This window comes from Dipodomys merriami, unplaced genomic scaffold (genome assembly GCF_024711535.1).
Source record: "Dipodomys merriami isolate MVZ:Mamm:240054 unplaced genomic scaffold, mDipMer1.0.p SCAF_97, whole genome shotgun sequence".
NCBI lineage: Eukaryota > Metazoa > Chordata > Mammalia > Rodentia > Heteromyidae > Dipodomys > Dipodomys merriami.
Window position 1 is genome coordinate 4,073,868 of NW_027206590.1, and position 20,442 is coordinate 4,094,309.

A 20,442-nucleotide genomic window follows, 5' to 3' on the forward strand; every position below is an offset into this window, starting at 1 on the left:
AGATTCTAGAACCATCAAGCTGTGGGAAGCCAGGGTTGGCTCAGACTCTCAGGTTCCCCAGGAAACATGGAGCTACAGGACCCTGGTGAGAAAGTAACTCAGGTGGTGACTCCCCATTCTCCAGAAAGAGGGAGAGAATGGATTCCAGAGTAAGGTTTGCCCGGCCCAGGGCATTTGCACAGAGAAGTTACAGATGGAAGTTGTTCTGATCTTTCTCTGGGGTCCTGGCCTCCATAGAGTCTCCCCTGAGGTACTCAGGTTAATCGTCTGGAACTAAATCACAGAGGAAGAGCAGCCAGAGGAGCTGCTGTCAGGATGTGGGAGACACTCAAGAGGTGTCAGAAGTGTCCCCTTGCAAAGGACAGCCAGGGCTCCCTAGGGCATAATCACTAAGAATTACAACAGGACAGACGCATAGGTCAAGCCAAGAGCAAGGCTCTTTGGAGGCCACATTGCCCATCCTGCCAGCCCTGCTGGACCCTCTCAGCAGACAGCGAGTCTGCAGAGAAGCCCCTCAGTCAGCGGACCCTGTGGCCCTTCACCTAGGGTTGCTTAGTCTGGAGCCTGCAGCAGCTCTGCAGAGATCAAGTTCACTGTCAGAAGTTCCAGAGACCCGCATGTCTCCTGCTCCACAAGGTGAGCAAGCAGTTCCTGTCCCCAGCAGGGCAAAGGAATTTAATCTGGTAGATAATATAAATCGACCACCAGTCCAATCCTTGTGCAAGCCTGTTGGCCCATTCTGCTGGCTCTTGAAAGAGTTAACGGGGCCTTTTGACTTCATACATCGATGGAGTTCAGTGAAATCCCTCGCAGGGGTTTCTATGAAAGTCATGGCTTTCAGTGTGCGAACTAACCTTTAACAAGTGAGAGGAGTTCATAGAATCGGGATGACCAGCTCATTTAGCATCATAACCAGGACAGCTTCGCGAATGAAAGGTGCGGCTAGTCATCATCAAACTAGGGCAAGAGACATGAACCAGGACTGTTTCAAACACACGGGGACCTTGGTCACTCACTCTGTGTGGGGCCCATGAATGGCTGCCATTGAGGCATTTGACACCATTTTTTGTTTTCATAGAAATGTGGGGAGAATATGGGCTGGACAGGTCCACATGGGTGAATTCAACAAAGTACAGTAGACACAAGAGACATCCCTAGCCCCTGGGCCTTTGAGCTGCCTCTTCCATCTGAAATACTCTCTTCCCACAGTCCCACATGGCTCCCTCAATCCACCTTCCCCCTTTCCTTGTTCCTACATCGACTTCTCAAGGATGCTTTCCCCAATCACACCTTTAAAATTGAGAGCCCTCCTCCCCACCTCCCAGAAATTCCGCCTCCCTTTCTCTGCTTCCTCATCCCCCTGCTATCTCGTACTCCCTGAGGTGGACTCAGCCATATGTTTACAGAATCATTCAATTAATTAATGGATTGCTATCAGACTTTGGAGTTTGGAGGATATCTTGGGTGATTATGCTCAACAATTTTGGGTAAGGATACCAAAGCTATGGTGGCAACTTGGGAGGAGAAACAAGAACTGAAAGCAGTAGTGAGTTCATTCAGCTAGCCAGCCATAATCTTGAGCACCTACTGTGTGCACCTGTTCTGAGGGCCAGGGTGCAACAGTTGAGCAGGTGACCCAATCCCTGCAGAATTAAAATGCAGTAATGAAGCTGGGCACTGGTGGTTCATACCCGTAATTCTAGCTACACAGAAGGCTGAGATCCAAAGGATCGTAACTGCAGCCCAAGGAGAAAAGTCTGACAGATTCCATCTCGGAAACAACTAGCAGAAAGCAGCGCTTGAGCCATAGATCAAATGGTAGAGCACATGCCAAGCCAGCAAGCTGAATGAGTGCAAGGCCCTAAATTCAAGCCCTAAGACCTCCAAAAAAATTGATATTGACTCCAATTATTAAGACTTAACTAGCTGTTTACAGGAAGTATAGAAGATAGAAAAAATGAAACTCCATGGAGAAGCAATAGAGCATCTTCAAAACATGGCACAGTGAATAGGACAACGGATTCTGTTTCTCCAGTAAATCTGTGGCATGGGAAAGAGAGAGGAACAAGAGCCAAAGTAAAGACACTTAGGAGACATGACAAGCAAATGCTATGTGTGAGGCAAATGCTGTGTGTGAGGCAAATGCTGTGTGTGAGGCTTTGAGGGATCTTTACTTAAAAACAAAACTGTGAAAACAAATTGATAGAATTAAATAATTCTGAATGCAAACGGCCGTGTGGAGAATTTAAAACTATTCTGCTAATTGTGTCCATTTCCACAGTCACATGGCCCCTCTGTCGGAGATGCAGTTAAAATCTCACTGGTGAAAAGACATCGTGTTTGATGTTTGCTCTGAAGGACTCGAGCCTGCAAACTCACAGATACGGGAGGGGAAGAAAGATGGAGAAAGCATGGCCAACACCAAGTTTATAGTTGTTGAAACTTGCTAATGGACATTAAGAGTCACTAGCTATCCTCTCTGCTTTCTATAATAAAAAATATATGATCCAGGAATCACTTATTTTGAAGAGCGGGATAGAGGGAAGAAGGGAAGGAAAGAGGAAGGGAAGAAAAGAAGGAAGGAAGTGGGGAGAGGGGAGGAGAGAAGAAAGAAGGAAGGAAGAAGGGAGGGAGCAAGGAAGGGAGGGAGGGAGGGAGGGATGAGGAAAGGAAGGAAGGAAGAAGGGAGGGAAAGGAGGGAGGGATGAGAGAGGGGAGGGAGGGAGGAGAGAAGGAGGGAAGAGGAGGAAGGGAGGAAAGTGAGGAAAGAAGGAAGGAAGGAAGGAAGGAAAGAAGGAAGGAAGGAAGGAAGGAAGATGGAGGGAAGGGAGGAAAGGGAGGAAAGGGAGGAAGGAAGAAAGGAAGATGTAGGCAGAAAAGAACATAAAAATGCATCTGGAAAGCCCAGATTCTGAAAACGAGAAGTCCTGAGAGTCATACCAAGGAGCAAGGGATACTGAGGATACAACTGATAATCCTGTGAAGACAGCAAAATGGAACTCACTAAAAGCTCTTAAATAATGCCAAGTGGTAAAGACAGAGAAAGTAAGAGTAATTAAAGGGGGGAGCCAATCTGATTAAAGTACTGTATATGCATGTACAATTAACACATACACAAAATAAAAGCATATGACAGGAAGATAAAAGGCGGTCCAGGTGCGGTGTGGGTACTGGGGAATTGGGGAGGGTGAAAAACACCGCATTTGCTTCACATCTGTGGTGAATATACTGTATGTCCAGTACAGGAACAACAGGGCTTACAGGGATTGGTGTGAGAAGGGAGTGGATGGGAGGAGGGAGAGTAGCAAAGGGGATGAGCCGATGAAGGTGCATTGTGTGCACGTGTGCACAGATCAAAATGAAGCCCCTTTGTTCCACTAATGATGGCAATTAACAAAGTGATTGCTCTACCTTGCAACCCTAAGTTCAAATGTCTGGTGCTAACCGGGTCCCCTTTGGAAAGTATGGAAAGACAGGTTTCCATTCAATACAAAGAACTGGCTGAGCAGCTCCCCATAGGTCCTTTCCCTGGACCTTCCCCAGCTGTTCCTCCGCCCTCCCCCACCCCACCCCACTCACCCATGAGCCCTCTATTCTTCCAACCTGGAGCCATCCTAAAGGCATATTGGAGTTCCTAGCTCACAGCCTTTGCCCTACATCCCATTGGCCAGAAGTGTGGGCACTTCTTTGTCCCCGCTGATTGTAATTCTTGTCTGCACGGAAGTTCTAGATGGCTCTCCTCTCCCCCACCCCCACCCAGCCCCTGCTGTCCTCAATGTCCCCTTTGAGAGAAGAATGTCTTTTACATAATCCAAGCGCTTAGGTTATGCTGATGGCTGCTGTGTGTATATGACAAGCATATGATATGGAGCTTAGAAAAGCAATATATTATCCTTACAGAGAGAAATCACAGATAAGTTATATACTATCTGTTATCCTGAGTCTTCCCCCTGTTTCCCACAACCCTGTGGACCTTTGTCATGTGTGTAAGTGGCTAAAGTCCTGATGGGCTGGTGTTTTCATTCTCACACCTGTGCAATGACCAATTTTGTAAATGCAAGAGGGGAGGAAACTTCCCCAAACTCACACGGGGCGGGGGGGGGGGGTCTCATTTGAATTCAGGTTTGCCGGGTACCAAAGTTTCTAATCATCTCAAGGACAGTCAGGAGGATATCTTTAGTTTGCTTACATAAATCATGATGGCTCATAATACCTATGTAAGTGTCTACAGGGTGTGTGTGTGTGTGTGTGTGTGTGAGAGAGAGAGAGAGAGAGAGAGAGAGAGAGAGAGAGAGAGAGAGAGAGAGAGATCTCTATACTCTCCCCTTATTCATTGAGTCTATTCTTTCCAGCTTCTTGTCTAGCAAGTGGTTAAGTGTCCAGAACCATATGGGTGAGGAATCAAGGCTGTTCTGTGAATGACCATCTTTCTGTTCCCCTGTACCCATATTGAACCCCAACTTTGGACAACTTCTGCACAGCTGGAGAAAAAAAAACCACTGGGACTCCTAGTCCCAGTTTCTATACTAAATAGATGGGAAATCTTTACAGATATGCTTAGGATCCAGACGGAGAGGCAAGGGCTAGCCAAGGTCCCCAGGAAGCTGAGGGGTGATGGAGGGAGGGAGGAAAGGAACCCATGAGGTCTCCAGTGTAATCACTTCCTGTGGCCCAGGCTAGATAGCAGGTGCTTTGGGAGAAGAAGCTCTCACCTCCCCCACCCATTCCGACCCTGCCTCCCCACCCCCCACCCACCAGGGCCCTGACCGCTGTGTGACCCTCTACGGGTGGGGACTTGTTTTCCCTTGGGGAGGAAGGTTACAGCTCAGTAATCTCCAGTGGGCAATAAAGTCATTTCGCAGCAATTAGAATCCTAACCAATGTCAGTCATTTACAGCTCCCAAACAATTACACAGTGGTTCTTATCGCCTAAGAATCCTGACATGTTATATGATGCTATTTGAAGGGGGTCATAAAGAGGACCGGGCTGAGGGGTGGGGAAAAATCTGGGGAGACAAGGAGGACAGATGACAGCCCTGGAGAGAGATTTTTTTTAAGCCCCCTCCATCAACTGTGTCAGACTCCTCTCCAGGAACTAAGTAGGACCATCGTGGCCATCCTGACAAGTTTCCACTCCAGAATCACAGAACCCTAGAGCAACATCCAGCCCAGCAATTCCCAAATTAGATACCCCGGACTCCGAGTGGTTGGTGACGAGTCAAGTCAATAGGTGTTTGGTTAAAAAAAAATGATGCCAGGAATGATCATCTGTGTCACATACAAAAATGGAACAAGGAAACTCGATGAGACCAGTTGGGGAAAGAGGAGGAAGAAGAATGAAAGAGGCGGCTCTAGTCAAGATGCACTCTAGCCACAAAAGGACATCTTAAAGTGAAACACCTGTGAACAACTCTTTGATGATGATTTTTTTTAAGTGACCCCAAGGTGGATCCTGTTGGGAACTTTGTGACCTATACCTCTGTCTTGGAGATTCTGAGGGCCTCTGAAGAGTGCCCCGGGTTCTAGAAAGGTCTGTGGAACAGGATCTGTAGGAAAGCTTAACCCGGTGACACCTATAGGCCTTGGACTGTGACCACTGAGCTTTTTGCTCCAATCGGAACTGAGACCAGTCTGATTGTCATGTTGACTCCTGTCTCCATCTGAAACTGGATCCAGAGGGTGCTGTTACCATGGCAACAGGTGCACCGGGTTAAAATAGGGTCTTTCTCAGCACAGGGAAGCTAGAAGTCTGAGGTACCTTTGGAAGATAAAGGGGTGACCCTCGTTTCTTTGTCTTTTCTGAGAGCACCTGAAAAGGCAGCAAAAGACAATCTTCTGACAAATCAGAAATGGGGTAATCAATTGAAGGAGCAATGAAGCTCACCTCTAAAGGGAGACATTCTGCAGGTCCCAATGGGGCACAACTGACCAGTGAAGAAGATACTTTCTGACAATCAAGAGGGCAGGCAAGCCAGATGCCAGTGGCTCACGCCTGGAAACCTAGCTACTCAGGAGGCTGAGATCTGAGGATCGTGGTTCCAAGCTAGCTCTGGCGGGAAAGTCTGTGAGACTCTTATCTCCACTAAACTACCAAAATAGCTGCAAGTGGAACTGTGGCTCAAGTGGTAGAGCACTACCTATGAGCACAAAAGCTCAGAGATAGAGCTCAGGCCCTGAGTTCAAGCCTCAGGACTTGCGCACGCACGCGCACGTGCACACACACACACACACACACACACACACACACACACACACACACACACACACACGAGCAGGTAGTAAGCTCCTTAAAGGCACAAGGGTGTAAGCCACATAAAGACAGGCCCTGTAGGAAAGGAGTATTCAGGTAGAAAGTGCAATCTATATTGCTCAAAGCAGAATTTAAAGGTATCAAGCAAGAGGCAAACCAGAGAAATTCCCTATTGTGGTGCTTATAATCTGATGGAGAAAGGAAAGAAATAGGTACAAATCAAAGAAACTAAGAAATACACATCATGTCAGAGAATCAGAAAGCTTTTAAGCACTTGATGTGGGATGATGGCAGAGGGTAAAGGCATGGACCTTTCTGCCTGGGCTGGCTTTGAACCTCAACCCACAGATCTTAGCCTCCTTAAATAACTAGGATTACAGGTGTGAGTCCAGGGTGCCATATTTTATGGGGATTTTTTTATTTGTGCTTCCTTTATATTTAGAGATATGGACCATTTCTTCATATACTTATTGGCCATTTATACTTTTTTGAAGAACTATCTGTTTGGTTCATTTGCCCGTTCGGTAATTGTCTATTTACTAATTGAATTGTTTGTCTTTAGGCTTTAATTTTTGGAGCTCTTTATATGGTCTGGATTTTAATCCTTTCTCTACTGAATAGCTAGCAAGAATTCTCTCCCGTTCTGTTGATTGTCTCTTGATTCTGATACTTATTGCTTCTGATGTGCAGAAGCTCTGTGTGTGTGTGTGTGTGTGTGTGTGTGTGTGTGTGTGTGTGTGTGTGTGTGTGAGCACGTGCGCGCGCAAGCGAGCGCACACAGGTCCTGGGGGTTGAAGTCAAGGCCTGGGTGCTGTCCCTGAGCTCTACCACTTGAACCACCCATGTCTTGCTTTTTGGTTGTTAATTAGAGATAAGAATCTCAGAGACTTTGAATGACAGTCCTTCAGTCTCAGCCCCCTGAGTAGCTAGGATTACAGGTGTGAGTCACTGTGGTTTGCAAGGGCTTTCCACTTGGACGCAGTCCCATTTGTCAGTTCTTGCTCTTACTTCCTGAGTAATTGGAATCCTAGTTGGAAACTGGTTGTGTACGCTTTTCAGGTTTCTTCTGTGTTTTTCCTAGTATTTTCAAAGTTTCAGGTTGTACATCTACTGGACAGTAGAAGTCCCAAGAGGCTCTGTCCCTAAATTTCCCACCAAGACCTCAGGAATATCATTATCGTCTACCTCCTGGTGCTGCTAGGAGGATTCTAGATGGCATGGTGCTGTATATAGGCTCAAAAGTGAGTGTAGAGTCACTTACCCAATCAGTGTCTTTGTACTGTAGGCTTCTATACAGTAATCAAATATGGACATGGTGGCCTGAGCCTAAACCTGTTGTTAAGGTGATGATGATGATGATGATGATGATGATGATGATATAGATCTTGCTAAGAAGCTCAGATGACCTCAAATTTATGATTCTTCTGCATCAGGGCTAGGATTATAGGTGTGAACCACTGATTAACCACAAAAGAGCCAGAAGTGAAGGTGCAGTTCAAGTGATAGAACATCAGCCTTGAGCCAAATTGGTAAAAGATAGCACCCAGACTCTTACATTCAAGCCCCAGTACCAACACATGCACACACACACACACACACACACACACACACACACACACACACACACAAATTCCATCTCACTCTAGTCTAAGTGGCAATCACCAAGAAAATGAACAACAAATACTAGCAAGCATTGAGGGACAGTTATGTACTATCTGTTATCATTTACATTAGTTCCGCCCCTGTGGAAATCAGTATGGAGTTCCTCAAAAACTAAAAACAGAACTACCATAGGGTCCTGCGATGCCAGTCTAGAACACAGACCTGAAGGAATGTAAGTCAGGACCACACCCAGCTTATGGCAGAGCTGTTGAGAATAACCAAGCTATGGAAGCCACCCTGGTGCCCACTGATGAATGGATAAAGTGTGGTATATATATGCTACTGAGTATTATTTGACCATTTAAAAAATGAAATAATGTCATTTGCAGGGAAGTGGGTCAAACTGGAGCTCATCATGTTAAGTGCTATAAGCCAGGTTCAGAGAGACAAGTGTCACTTGTTTTCTATCATAGGCCTAAGAACCAACCAGTATCTTTCTCCCCTCTCTGTGGTTAACAGAGAGAGGAATGAATTCATTTTCCCTCCTATATTGAAAGGAAACATTTACTTTCATTAAATATATATTTAGCACATTCTATCACATTAAAAAAAAAAGAAATTGGAAAAGGATTCAGACCAAAAATCTCATAAAGCAAACAAGGGTGTTATTTAATACCTTTTCATTAACGTTAAGTGCAATCAATTTATATGAGCATTAAGTTGAGCCTGTGGATTTGACTATTTCCTCATTATACACCCACAATCTATGTGCGTGTGTGTGTGTGTGCGTGCGTGTGTGTGTGTGTGTGTGTGTGTGTGTGTGTGTTTCCATGAACCTCTCACCAGGATGAAACATTTTATTTCCATGATGAATACAAATAATAATTATACGATGGCGTTAAAAAGGCCTTGTAACTATGTCAACATACTTATTCCTACCCCCACCCCTACCCCCACAGTGACTGCAAACATCTCAAAATATTTTGGATGTGAATAAAGAAGCACATGCACTACAGAATTACAAATGTTTGAAGACTCTGATAGCTGGATTCCAGTTCTCGGTGATTTCATCAGATTTAAAAAGCACAACTGGAAAAGGGGCTCACAGTGTCGCCAAACCACCAAAGAAACTTCATGGCTCAAATATATGAGTGTAAGTGGAAATGATTAAGGGAAGGGGTGCTATGATCCAAAAAGAAATGTACTCACTACCTGACTTAAGTAACTGTAACCCCTCTGTCCATCACCTTTATAATAACAATAAAAACATATTTAGAAATAAAATATGAGCATGTCACACGCTCCACCCAGGAATGGCTCTGCTCCACCTTAGTTCCTGACCCCTAGAACTCCAGAAGTCCCTTTACTCACGAGCCCCTCCAGGCTACCTCGGGCTCAGCACCTCCCAGGTCTTCTGGCTCACCTCCTCACCACTGGCCTTCATCTTGCTGAAAGCAATTTCACTCTCTGCTGGAATGTTGGCCCATAGCCGCTGGAACCCATCTGCCCACCAGAGTTCCTCTGCCCACTTACAAGAAAAGCTCCCTGCTCTGTAACCCACCTAGGGAGAAGACGTTCATAGCCCTTGCTGATAGCAGACATGCATTCCCAAAGCCACGGTTGGACTACCCCTGCAGCGCCTTCCGAATCAATGAGCCCAGCTTGCAACCCCCAATGCAATCCGCTGTCATCTGGAGACTCTATTCCTTGCCTTTCAGTGAGCTGAAGGCTGGAATTAAAGACTGTCACATCACCATCAGCTAGTCCTCCTTCAGCACATCGGCACAGCCCTCCAGGAGGGCCCTGGGAGGTTTCCCCGCTCTGATGCTCCACAGAAGCTGAAGAGTCCCACGTTTTGGGTTGTCAGGTGGGGACAACAGCATGGCGATTTGCTGTCCGTGTCACCATGTCCAGCCTGTTCTCTAGTGTATGGCAAAGCCTCTGAGAAGCTGCAGGGGGGCAGAGGAGACAACCAATGGGAAGATTCTAGATGGGGTCCTGTTGGATGGGTTCTAAACAGCAGCAGCCTCACACCCCGCGCTCACGTCTTCTGTAGATGGAAAGAGAGCCGTGGATGAGCCTTCTCTGAGGTCTTGGGTGTCACAGCAAAACCACTCAACACCAGGAGCTGCCTCTGATCTCACTTCCAGGTCCTCACTTCCAGGAGGAGGGCTGAATGTCACCTCTCGGGAGAGCACCAAGAGGAGGGGAAGGGGGTGACAGGCCAGCCCTGTGGCCCCTCAGAGTCTACTGGGTGAAAGAACACCGGGGGTAGCACCTTGCTACAATCAGCTACCTCTCCGTGTCATTTTGTGCTGTTGTTTTATGTCATTAATTGTTTTTTAAAGAACAGGATCACACACACACACACACACACACACACACACACACACACACATATACAGTCAGCTCCTCTCCCCTCCATTGCAGCCATGCCCGAAGCTCAAGGACAGAGCCATTGTCACCTTCCCAGCTGATATCTGGGAGCAGGGAGAGAGGAGCTGGCATTGGGGAGCCCCTGGACTTCCTCTGGCTTCTGGCCTCTCAGCCCTGAGACAGAAAAGGGGTGCTGGCAGGGAGCGTTAGAAAATGGCCTTAAAAGCAAGGCTCAAGCTGTGCCACATTGAAGGTTACCCCCACCTAGCTTCAAGGGCCATGACCCCCCACCCCCATTTCCAGAATCACCCACTGCACCCCTCGCCACAGAAACACTGCATGAAAGCCGGGCGCTGGTGGCTCACGCCTGTCATCCTAGCTACTCAAAAGTCTGAGATCTGAGGATCACGGTTCAAAGCCAACCTAAGCAGAAAAGTCCATGAGACTCTTTGTTTTGGGGGGGGGGGTCCAGTTGTGGGCCTGAACTCTGGGCCTGGGCACTGTCCCTCAGCTCTTTAGCTCAAGGCTAGCACTCTACCACTTGAGCCACAGCACCACTTCCGGCTTTTTTTTTTCTGCTTATATGGTGCTGAGGAATCGAACCCAGGGCCTCATGCATGCAAAGCAAGCGCTCTACCACTGAGCCACCTTCCCAGCCCCAATGAGACTCTTATCTCCAATAAACCACCAGAAAAATGGAAATGACGTTGTGGCTCAAGTGGTAGAGCACTAGCCTTGAGCTGAAGAGCTCGGGGACAGCGCCCAGACCCAGAGCTCAAGCCCCACTGCCCCGAACCTGGCAATGTGCACAAGATCCAGCCCTGCCAGGATGTCTAGGGAAAAAGGCCAGAGGCCCAGTCTCTGGTGAGCCTTGTCCCACCATCCGACTCCATCCTCACCTCTCCATCCTCGGCTCCCGCAGGCCTCACCTACAACCTCATCTCCTGCAGACCTCAGTCTCCAGCCACACCTGCCTTCTGAGCCCGCACTGTCTAGTTCCAGCCACCTGAAGTTACCATTCCTGCATTCAGCCATGCTTTCTTCCACTGCCAATTTTAGGTGGAGACAAGTGGGTGCTCTTTATGTTGTAAGGAATAAGGGTAGGTGGGCCCACACATGCTTCATCTGTTTCTCTTTAATGATAGTATCTTGCCTCGCTGCTAGACCCTCACAGCCAGGCTATTACAGGCAAGGAGGTGGTGAAACCCCCCTCAAAGCCCAGAAGTGTGGCAAAATGAGTCCTGGCAAAGAAATTCAAGAAAGGGGAGAGGGGAGCAAATGCTGAGGGGTCTGGAGATGTCATGAAGGTCAGGCAGATGTCTAACTGACCCGAGAACTAAAGAGAAAGAGAGACAGAGGCAGACTGACTGACAGACAGATGTGGAGGACGGGCTTTCCAGAGCGGAGGCAGAATGCACCAGGTCCCTGAGGCAGGAAGGGAAGGCCGATGGGAAGGCAGGGAGGGCCGGCCCATCCGGGAGGAAGGTTGGGAAATCCCTGGGACCCATCCTTAGGGCTGTCTTTGAATTTGTCACAATGTCGCCAGCCAGGCAGGACAAAGTTGTTTCCTTATCAAGTATGGGATCTCTGAAATTACATTTACAACCCTAAAGCAAAGTTCAGTTTCCACTTCCATATGACCCTCAGGAACAAGAACAAGATGTTCCTTCGCTCAGCCGCTCGCACTGCGCACCTACTATGTGCCCGACACTATCCTCGTCCTGAAGAGCCAGCAGCAAACCAGACCAGTGCTGTATACCCTGGGCGGCTTTGTACATGGGAGCCAGAGGTAAGTCCTCCCCAGGCTCTGTCATTCCTTAATTGCTGTTGTGCCCTGTGCAAAAAGCCCCAAGGGAGCCTTCCTCCTGCCCATTTTCTGAATGTCTGGCAGACCCACACTCACCTCCATCTGTGACTTAGCACCCATCACAGAAGCCAACAGCTGGCCACAAGGGCCGGGGTGATTTCACAGTTACACATGCACGACCCTTTGGAAATGACAGGGCATTTGAGAGGGTGCCATTCCAGAAGCTTCTCACAAGGGTCTGAATGGGTCACCAACTTGAACAAACATCAAAGGTGGGAACTTTGCTAATAGATGTTTCTAGAACATATTCTATTCAACACGCAACTGCCCTGTCGTGCCTGAATAGAGGCTCTATTTTAAAACCACATTCTTGGGTGATTTTCCATGAGCAGGTCAGCTCAGAGACTTGCATTTGCAGATAAGATGTAGCGAATCTCTAAGAAAAAACAGTGTCTGCTGCCTCCCAATCTCCCCCCCACCCCCCCACCCTACCCCACCCCTGCCCCCCTTGGTCCTGGGGCTTGAACTTGGCCTTGGCGCTGTACCACTTGTGCCACAGAGCCACTTCTGGCTTTTTCTGAGTAGTTTATTGGAGAGAAGAGCTCATGGACTTTGCTGCCTGGGCTGGCTTCGAACCGTGATCCTCAGAGCTCAGCCTCCTTGCTTCCCTATCTTATTGGATCCAGATTCCTTGCTAGGGACTCACACATCGGCATTTTCCTACACAGGGTTAGGAAAACTCAGTCTTAGGATTAACCTCTCTGGCTGAAGAAGCCAATGAGCCGCAGCCAAGCGATTTCTCTTCCAGCTGGAAAGTGTTCTTGTTACCACGCAGTGACCCCTCAGCTCTCCACACACAAATGCTTGAATGCCTCCAGCCACAAGATATTCATTTCCTGCAGGCCATCCCACCCCTACTATTGGAGATGGGATTCTATCCGAGCCCTTGCTCACTTGAACAAAGCCTAAAAAATCACCTCCCTAACCCATGACTCTATTGATAAGAGTCGTATAAATGGCTACCAGTTATTGCACACCAACTAGGTGCCTGGCTGGGTGAAGCATTTTTCCCCCATGATCTTGACCCAACCCTTTTGGACTCATTCTCCCCATCAATAAATGATGCATCAATGAAAGCAAAGGCCTTGTTCTCCTCTGGGAGAGCAGGAAGACCAAATGAACAGCCCTCCCCCCTACACACACACACACAAAATCTGCCATCTGCAGGGGTAGATAGGACTCAGAGAGGTTAAGTAAGCCCCCTGAGGTCAGAGCTAGGAAATATCCAAGCTGGATCCTGACTCCAATTCTTTGAGCTTGAGATACTAGAGCCTGGGGTGCCCCAGCACTAAGTTCAGCTACACAAAGTGTGAGGTTCCCCATAAGCAGATGCAGAAACAGGACCAGAGAAGCAGAGGGATTTGCCCAAAGCCACACAGCCATGTGAAGAGTCAGAACACCAAGGCAGGCATGCTTCTTAAACCTCTTCCCCTTCCCTTCAAGCATCCAGAATGGAATGGAAGTTGAGAAACCGTTCCCCTATCTTGGGGAGCCACTGCAGGGGTTCATCAATTCAGACAAAGGCTGCAGAGTAGGAGAAGCCAGGGGCTGCACACCTGCAGGCCTCAAAGCAGGAAGGGTATCAGCCACGCAGGAAACGCCAGGAGGTCTTGAACTTCTGAACTCCTCCTTCACCTCCATCTGAACCCAACGAATTGGCCTCATTACTGATATCACTTTACAGCCGAGATTGTAAATTCTTTCCTAGTCCCACTTTATGGCTCTGGATACAAACATCTGCCTGGGCAGGGCTTGCAGAAGGCCGCCTGCTTACAAAACGGCGCTATCTGAGCTCTCTGCCCAAGAAGAGCACCCAGGACCGCTCCTGGGTCCAGGAAGGTGGATGGGATGGCATGCCAGGCCCAGATAGATCCTGCACCCACCCCTGGCCTTGCCAGATACCCAAAGCATGAAGCCCTGAACGCAACTGCGTCTGGATGCTTGCTGGGGATCACAGCATCTACACTCACTCTCTCTCTCTCTCTCTCTCTCTCTCTCTCTCTCTCTCTCTCTCTCTCTCTCTCTCTCTCTCTCTCTCTCTCTCTCTCTCTCTCTCTCTCTCTCTCTCTCTCTCTCTCTCTCTCTCTCTCTCTCTCTCTCCAGGACATGTGTGTACTACAGCTTCTGCTTGAGGCAGAAAGAGGTCAGGCAGGAGGTAGAGCAGGAGGAGAGGGAAGAGGAGAAAGGGGAAAGGGGAGGACTAAGGAGGAGGGGGAGGAAGAGGAGGAGGAGTGTGTGAGGTGCACACTGCCTCTTACTCCCTGGTGATGAACTCCCCTGTGAACACGGCAGAGCAGACCTCGGGGGAGTGGTCCAGCCTTGTGAATAATCCTCCTTTTTCTTTCATTACTTTGTTTGTGCCCGTACTGGGGCTTGAACTCAGGACCTGAGTGCTGTCTCTTAGCTTTGGCACTGAAGGCTGGAGTTTTAGCACTTGAGCCACACCTCCACTTCTGATTTCTAGTCAAACAGTCTCACAGATTTTCCTGCCCCACAGCCCTCAGATCTCAGCCTCTTGATTAACGAGGATTACAGGCGTGAACCACCTGTGCCTGGAAAGAACAATCCTCTTGGAAGATCCTCTTACTCAAAAGGTGTTACACACCACCCTAGCCCTTCTCACTCTTAAAGCTCTTCTTGACCTCTGCCCCTCACATCCATGGATGGGTAGATGTGGAAGAGAGAGCCCCCTCTTCCTTCGCTCAAGAGCCTATGCACATTAGGTCCCTTTTGCCTCCGTGAGGAGTTCTGTCCTGTGGCATGCTGGGAAGGGCAGTGGGCTAAGACTAGCCAGATCAGCATCCAGGGGAATCTCAGGCCAATGGCCAGACGCAAGCCCAAGTCCACCAGCACTGGGCATCAGAGCTACTTGTCCCTCATCTGCTGGTGGTAAATGCCAGCATTTGGGTGACAGTCAGGCCCCACAGGAGTGACGTCCCCCACACCCACACCCTCCCTGCTCCCTCACCACCTCCTCTCCATGCTTCCCTCCACCGTAACTTGCTCAAGTCTTTAGTCATGGAATCTTTGCAATCCCTGACTGATGACATAGCCAAGTCCAACGGGAAGGAAGAGGCTCACAAGAGGACAAGGTCCCAGGAGTGAGGATCAAAGGGCAGACAGACATGCTGATATACATGGCTACAGAAGGAAGGTAGACCATGTGGCAATGGAGTCCAAGTCCGGGCACCAGCGGCTCACACTGATGAGCCTGCTTAGGAGGCTGAGATGAGAAGGCTCAAGGTTCAAGGCCAGCTCAGACAAAAGAAGCTCCCAGAGCCTTTCTTGATTAATAGCTGGACTCTGTGGCTTGTGCCTGTCATCCTAGCTCAAAGAGGTGGACCCTGTTCCTGAGAGGCAGGAAGCAAAAGAGTCTTGTCTCCAAGCTCCATGGCAGGTCTGCCTGGGGGGTTGGACCCTGCCTGGGGCAGCACTGAGAAAAAAACACGAGAGAACTTTGCGGACTGGAAGTCACCTTGCGGGGACATGGATCAGGGAAGAGCCCGCACTCTCAGAAGGATAAGAGAATCGAATTTATGACCCTCGCCCCCTGGGCTAATAGGTGGAAAGGAGGGCACATGCTCACCACCACGCCACGTAGAAGCCATCTCTCCAGTGCAGCCCTCCTCACAAGCAAGGAAGAAAGACAGAAGGGGTCTTGGGGTCAAACACTTGTGCCCTGGTCCCACCACTTAAAAGTGGCGCCCTTCTTGTGGGCCTCAGTTTCCCCATCTGTAAGAGGAGAACACTTGCTTACCCAGAGTTAATTTCTGTGTGTGTGTGTGTGTGTGTGTGTGAGAGAGAGAGAGAGAGAGAGAGAGAGAGAGAGAGAGAGAGAGAGAGAGAGAGCAGAGCAGAGCAGAGCCTCATTCTCTCACTTGGCTTTTTCGCTCAGGGCTGGCACTCTACCATTTGAACCACAGCTCCACTTTTGGCTTTTTGCTGGTAAATTGGAGATCATTGTTTCACAGACTTTCCTGCCTAGGCTGGCTTTGAACCACAGTCCTCAGACCTCAGCCTCCTGAATAACAAGGATTACACATGTGACAGAGGCTAATTTGTTTTTCCTTTTGTCAGTTGTGGAGCTTGAACTCAGGGACTGGGCACTGTTCCTGAGCTCTTTTGCTCAAGGCTAGCATTCTACCACTTTGAGCCACAGCTCCACTTCCAGTTTTCTAGTAGTTTAGCTGGAGAAAAAAAAGTCTCATGGACTTTTCCTGCCTTGGCTAGCTTTGAAATCCAATCCTCAGATCTCAGCCTCCTGGGTAGCTAAGGATTATGGGCATGAGCCACCAGTGCCTGGAAGAGTTTGATTTTGGGGGGGAGGGGGGGTCCGGTCCTGGGGCCTGAACTCTGGGCCTGGGCGCTGTCCCTCAGCTCTTCAGCTCAAGGCTAGCGCTCTACCGCGAGCCACAGCCCCACTTCCGGCTTTTTTCTTTTTTCTTATGTGGTGCTGAGGAATCGAACCCAGGGCCTTATGCATGCAAGGCAAGTGCTCTACCTCTGAGCAACCTTCCTAGCCCCGAGGTTGATTTTTTTTAAGAGCCAAATAGAGATGTATTCTGAGCCAAGGATCAGGGGAATACTGAGATAAGGCTCTTCCCCTAATAACGAAGAGACTGAAGAGGCCGTGGGGGAAATGACCTCATCTCTCCCAGCCTCCATATCTCAATCTTTAATCGGGGACAATAGAACTTCCCAGGTAGAGCGGTTGTTCCTATGAAATGAGATGTGTAACTAAATACTTCCAGCACATAGCAAGTGTTCTGTTTATAGTAGGAAATGTTACTGTGATTGACAGCACGTCTCCTTACCCCACACACCCACCCAGGAGAGCAAGGACAGCTGTCTCCCTTCTGCAGTAGATACATACTAGGGGACCCAAGCCCTCCAAGTATTCCGCCTCCTACAGCACCCAGTGAGCATTGCCACCAGTCCCTGGGAACAAAGCCATCTGAACACCAAGAGATGTGTTCTTCGACTGACTCATTGTTCAGCCTGGCTGGACGTCAGTACCTCTATGTGGAGCTCTTTTAATCTTTCCTCACTAATCAATAACTGCTTACCTTGAAGCAGTTTTAATTAGTTAAGGCCCGCTGAGTGCTCTGCTGATAAACTGTCCTGCTATTAATGTTAAGTGTCTGCCTTGTGCTTGTAGTTTTATTACTACAGTTGTTGGTATAAAATCTTCCTTCGTGGGCTGCACAGCTGGCATTGTTCTATCAGAGGTCTTCACATAGACCAGGCGCTTAGTGGCTCACGTCTATAATCCTAGCTACTCGGGAGGCTGAGATCCTGAGGATCGGGGCTCAAAGCCAGCCAAGGCAGCAAAAGTCCATGAGACTTTCTCTCTTCAATTAACTACCAGAAGAAAACTGGACATGGTGCTGTAACTCAAAGTGGTAGAGTGCTAGCTTTGAGCACAAGAGCTCAGGGACAGAGCCCAGGCCCTGAATTCAAGCCCCATGACAGACAGAGAGAGAGAGAGAAAGAGAGAGAAAGAGAGAGAGAGAGAGAGAGATCCTCACACAAGAACATCTTCAACCTCAGCTTTGTCCTTGAAGGAAGCCTTCTTCCCTGAAACCTGGGGAAAGGGGTCCTTCTGGACATCTAGGGTCCCCCTGATGCCTTCAGACAACTGGGCTGCCTGCTTGGGGCCAACCAGGTGCAAAACTCTGAACATGACATATGCAAAGAGGCCTTCTTCAAGGACCAAAGTAATCCCCTAACTTTTGGTTTTCCGTAGTTTCTTGAGCCCTGAAGCAAAGATCGTCTTCCCAGATGAGCCACCAGTGAGACTGGCGAGTGGAGAGAACATTGATTAAGCGCCTACTGTGTGTAAGCAAAGGTGCAATGTACGTACAGCTGGGTGGCAACTATTCTTCAGAGCATTGTGTGCTCGGTGACGTGAGAGCAGAGATCTGGGCCCCTGCCCAAGTGACAGCATCGGTAAATAGGGAAATGGGGACCCTGACTCGACCTCTGGGGTTCACTCCCTAGCAATCTCCTGAGGGGAGGGCTTCCTAGCCTTGGCCAACTACTCTCCCTCTTTCCACCTCCTTTATCCTAGGTCCCAGACTCAACCTGCCTGCGTGTCTTACCTTCCTTTCAAACTGCTGCCGCCCACACCACCTGCTTGGGTTTCAAACTGGCTGATGGAGAGGCCTAGAGTATGGAACATGGCTTCTCCAGGCCAAAGGCCAACTCTAAAAACACGTGTAATCATTACTCCAAATAGAGAAGTGATAGAGACATAAAGACAGTTTTTTCTTGGTGGAAGAACCAATATCTGGATAATGTGGTTCTGCCACTGGGGTGAAAGGGCAAACAACCTGGGTTCAAATCCTGTATGTGCCTCTTGTGAGCACCTGGGCAGCTCACTCGGCTCTGGTTTTCTTACCTGTAGGATGACCTTCCTGGGAGGAGCTGGCTCCTGGGGATGTTGGAAGGATCAGGTGAGAAAACCTAGGTCAAGGGCTTGATGTGTTACATGTACACATGGTTCTTTGCTGACTTGGCTAATTGTTTACCACAGCAGTCGTCGAATATCAGGTGCTGTTCTGCAATTTTCTTGTCCCACTCACTCTGATGACACTGTGTGGCATTTCCATTTTACTTTGGGGGACCCTTTGACTGTCTCCATTTCACAAATTGGAAACCTGAGGCTGAGAACAATCACTGGCTTGTCTGAAGCCATGTGTGTACAAACTACACTTATATTTTGAGATAAATAGAAGGCAGTGTAAAAAGAAATGCAGAGAAAATCTTTATGCCATGTATCCTCACCCCGCCCCACACACCCACCCAATGGTATCATTCTGCAAAGTCATAGCACAGTATCACAACTGGGACATTAACTCTGATACCATGTCCAGAACATCCTCATCCACAAAGATCTGCTTGTCATCTTCCCTTCCACCCAGAGCCTCCACTGACACTGAAGAACTTCCTTTGTCCATTCTTCGGTGGCACACCACCTTCGTCCCTCATCTGAGAAAGACTTTCATTTTCCCTTCATTCTGGAAGCACATTTTCCTTGGGCATGGGGGTCTCAAAGTACATCCCCCAGGAAATACGCCACCACATCGTTCCCCGGTTCCCAAAGCCCCTCCCCAGGCTACCTTTCCTCTCTCCATCTTTCATGGCCTTCTGTGCTTTAGATCTAATGCCCAGAGTCCCCAGTGAAACTTAGCAGGAGATATCAGGGAAAGCATGTCTCTGCCACATTATAATGAAGAACAGAGTTGAGATTCAACCCTAGGCAATGAAGGCTCGGAGTGCACGGACATAACCAATCAGTTCTACTGCCTCAAGTCATCTGGGTTCATTCAGGTGTCCTCCTCTGGGCACTGTCCTCCTGCTTTGATGGCCCCATCACTGTCAAGTGTTCAGAGGCCGTAGGCTAAAATCTTTTCTTTAAAAAAAAAAAAGACAGCTTAAAGTCCTGTGGGTCCAGCAATGTTGTTTGTAGGTTGTGGCCAGAGACTACTCAGAGGTGCCGCCCTTGCATCCTATTAGCATGTGAGCGAAGTCATTTAAATATTCATGAGACCCACTTACTAAAGGCCAGCCTCTTGTTCTTTCCTTCCATTCATCCATTATTTATTGAATGCTAGTAACTGGGATACAAAATCATAACTGTCTTTTAAATAGTGCTCTTGTTGTATACCAGGTGCTTGGCAAAGCACTTACGTTGTGGACATCCTTTCAAATCTTATCAGCCTCGTCCCTCATTGTAGCCACGGCACAAAAGCAGGATTGTGCAGGCTAGTGCTAGACTCCGAACATGCCACCTGATAGAGCCCCCACTTCTCACTCCCCATCCCCGGTACCTAGGGGAACGTATTCAGGGTCTTGAAATGCAAGACAGTTCTTGACCAATGGGGGACAAGAGTTTGTGAGCAGCTACCCCCCTCTTCTTTCCTTGAGACCACGGCTTTAAAAAAAAAAAAAGTTAGACCAGGCACCAGCGGTTCGTGCCTATAGTCCTAGCTACTCAGGAGGCTGAGATCTGAGGATTGTGGTTCAAAACCAACCCGGGCAGGAAAGTCTGTGAAACTCTTATCTCCAATTAACCACTAGAAAACCAAAAGTGGTGCTGTGGTTCAAAGTGGTAGAGCACTAACCATGAGTGCAAAAGCTCAGGGACAGCACCCAGGCCCAGAGTTCAAGCCTCATGACTGACAGAAAGAAAGAAAGAAAAAAACAATTATAAGGTAGCTGGGGATTGAATGACTATTTTTCTTCGGTGGTAGTCAAACTCTTACCAGTAAGATAAATTGAATTGGCTGCCCATCTCCCTGTGTTTATTCTCCCTGGCCCTCACTCCACCTTTCTGACACCACAT

At 48.5% G+C, this 20,442-nt stretch overlaps 1 long non-coding RNA gene across 1 annotated transcript; it reads left to right on the forward strand.

Annotated features, from left to right (window-relative positions):
* Positions 1–11,770: 11,770 nt before the first annotated feature.
* Positions 11,771–18,353, forward strand: LOC138821968 (uncharacterized). Its single transcript, XR_011370277.1, has 3 exons — positions 11,771–12,017; positions 17,842–18,044; positions 18,166–18,353. It is a non-coding gene; the product is annotated as an uncharacterized lncRNA (long non-coding RNA).
* Positions 18,354–20,442: the final 2,089 nt, after the last annotated feature.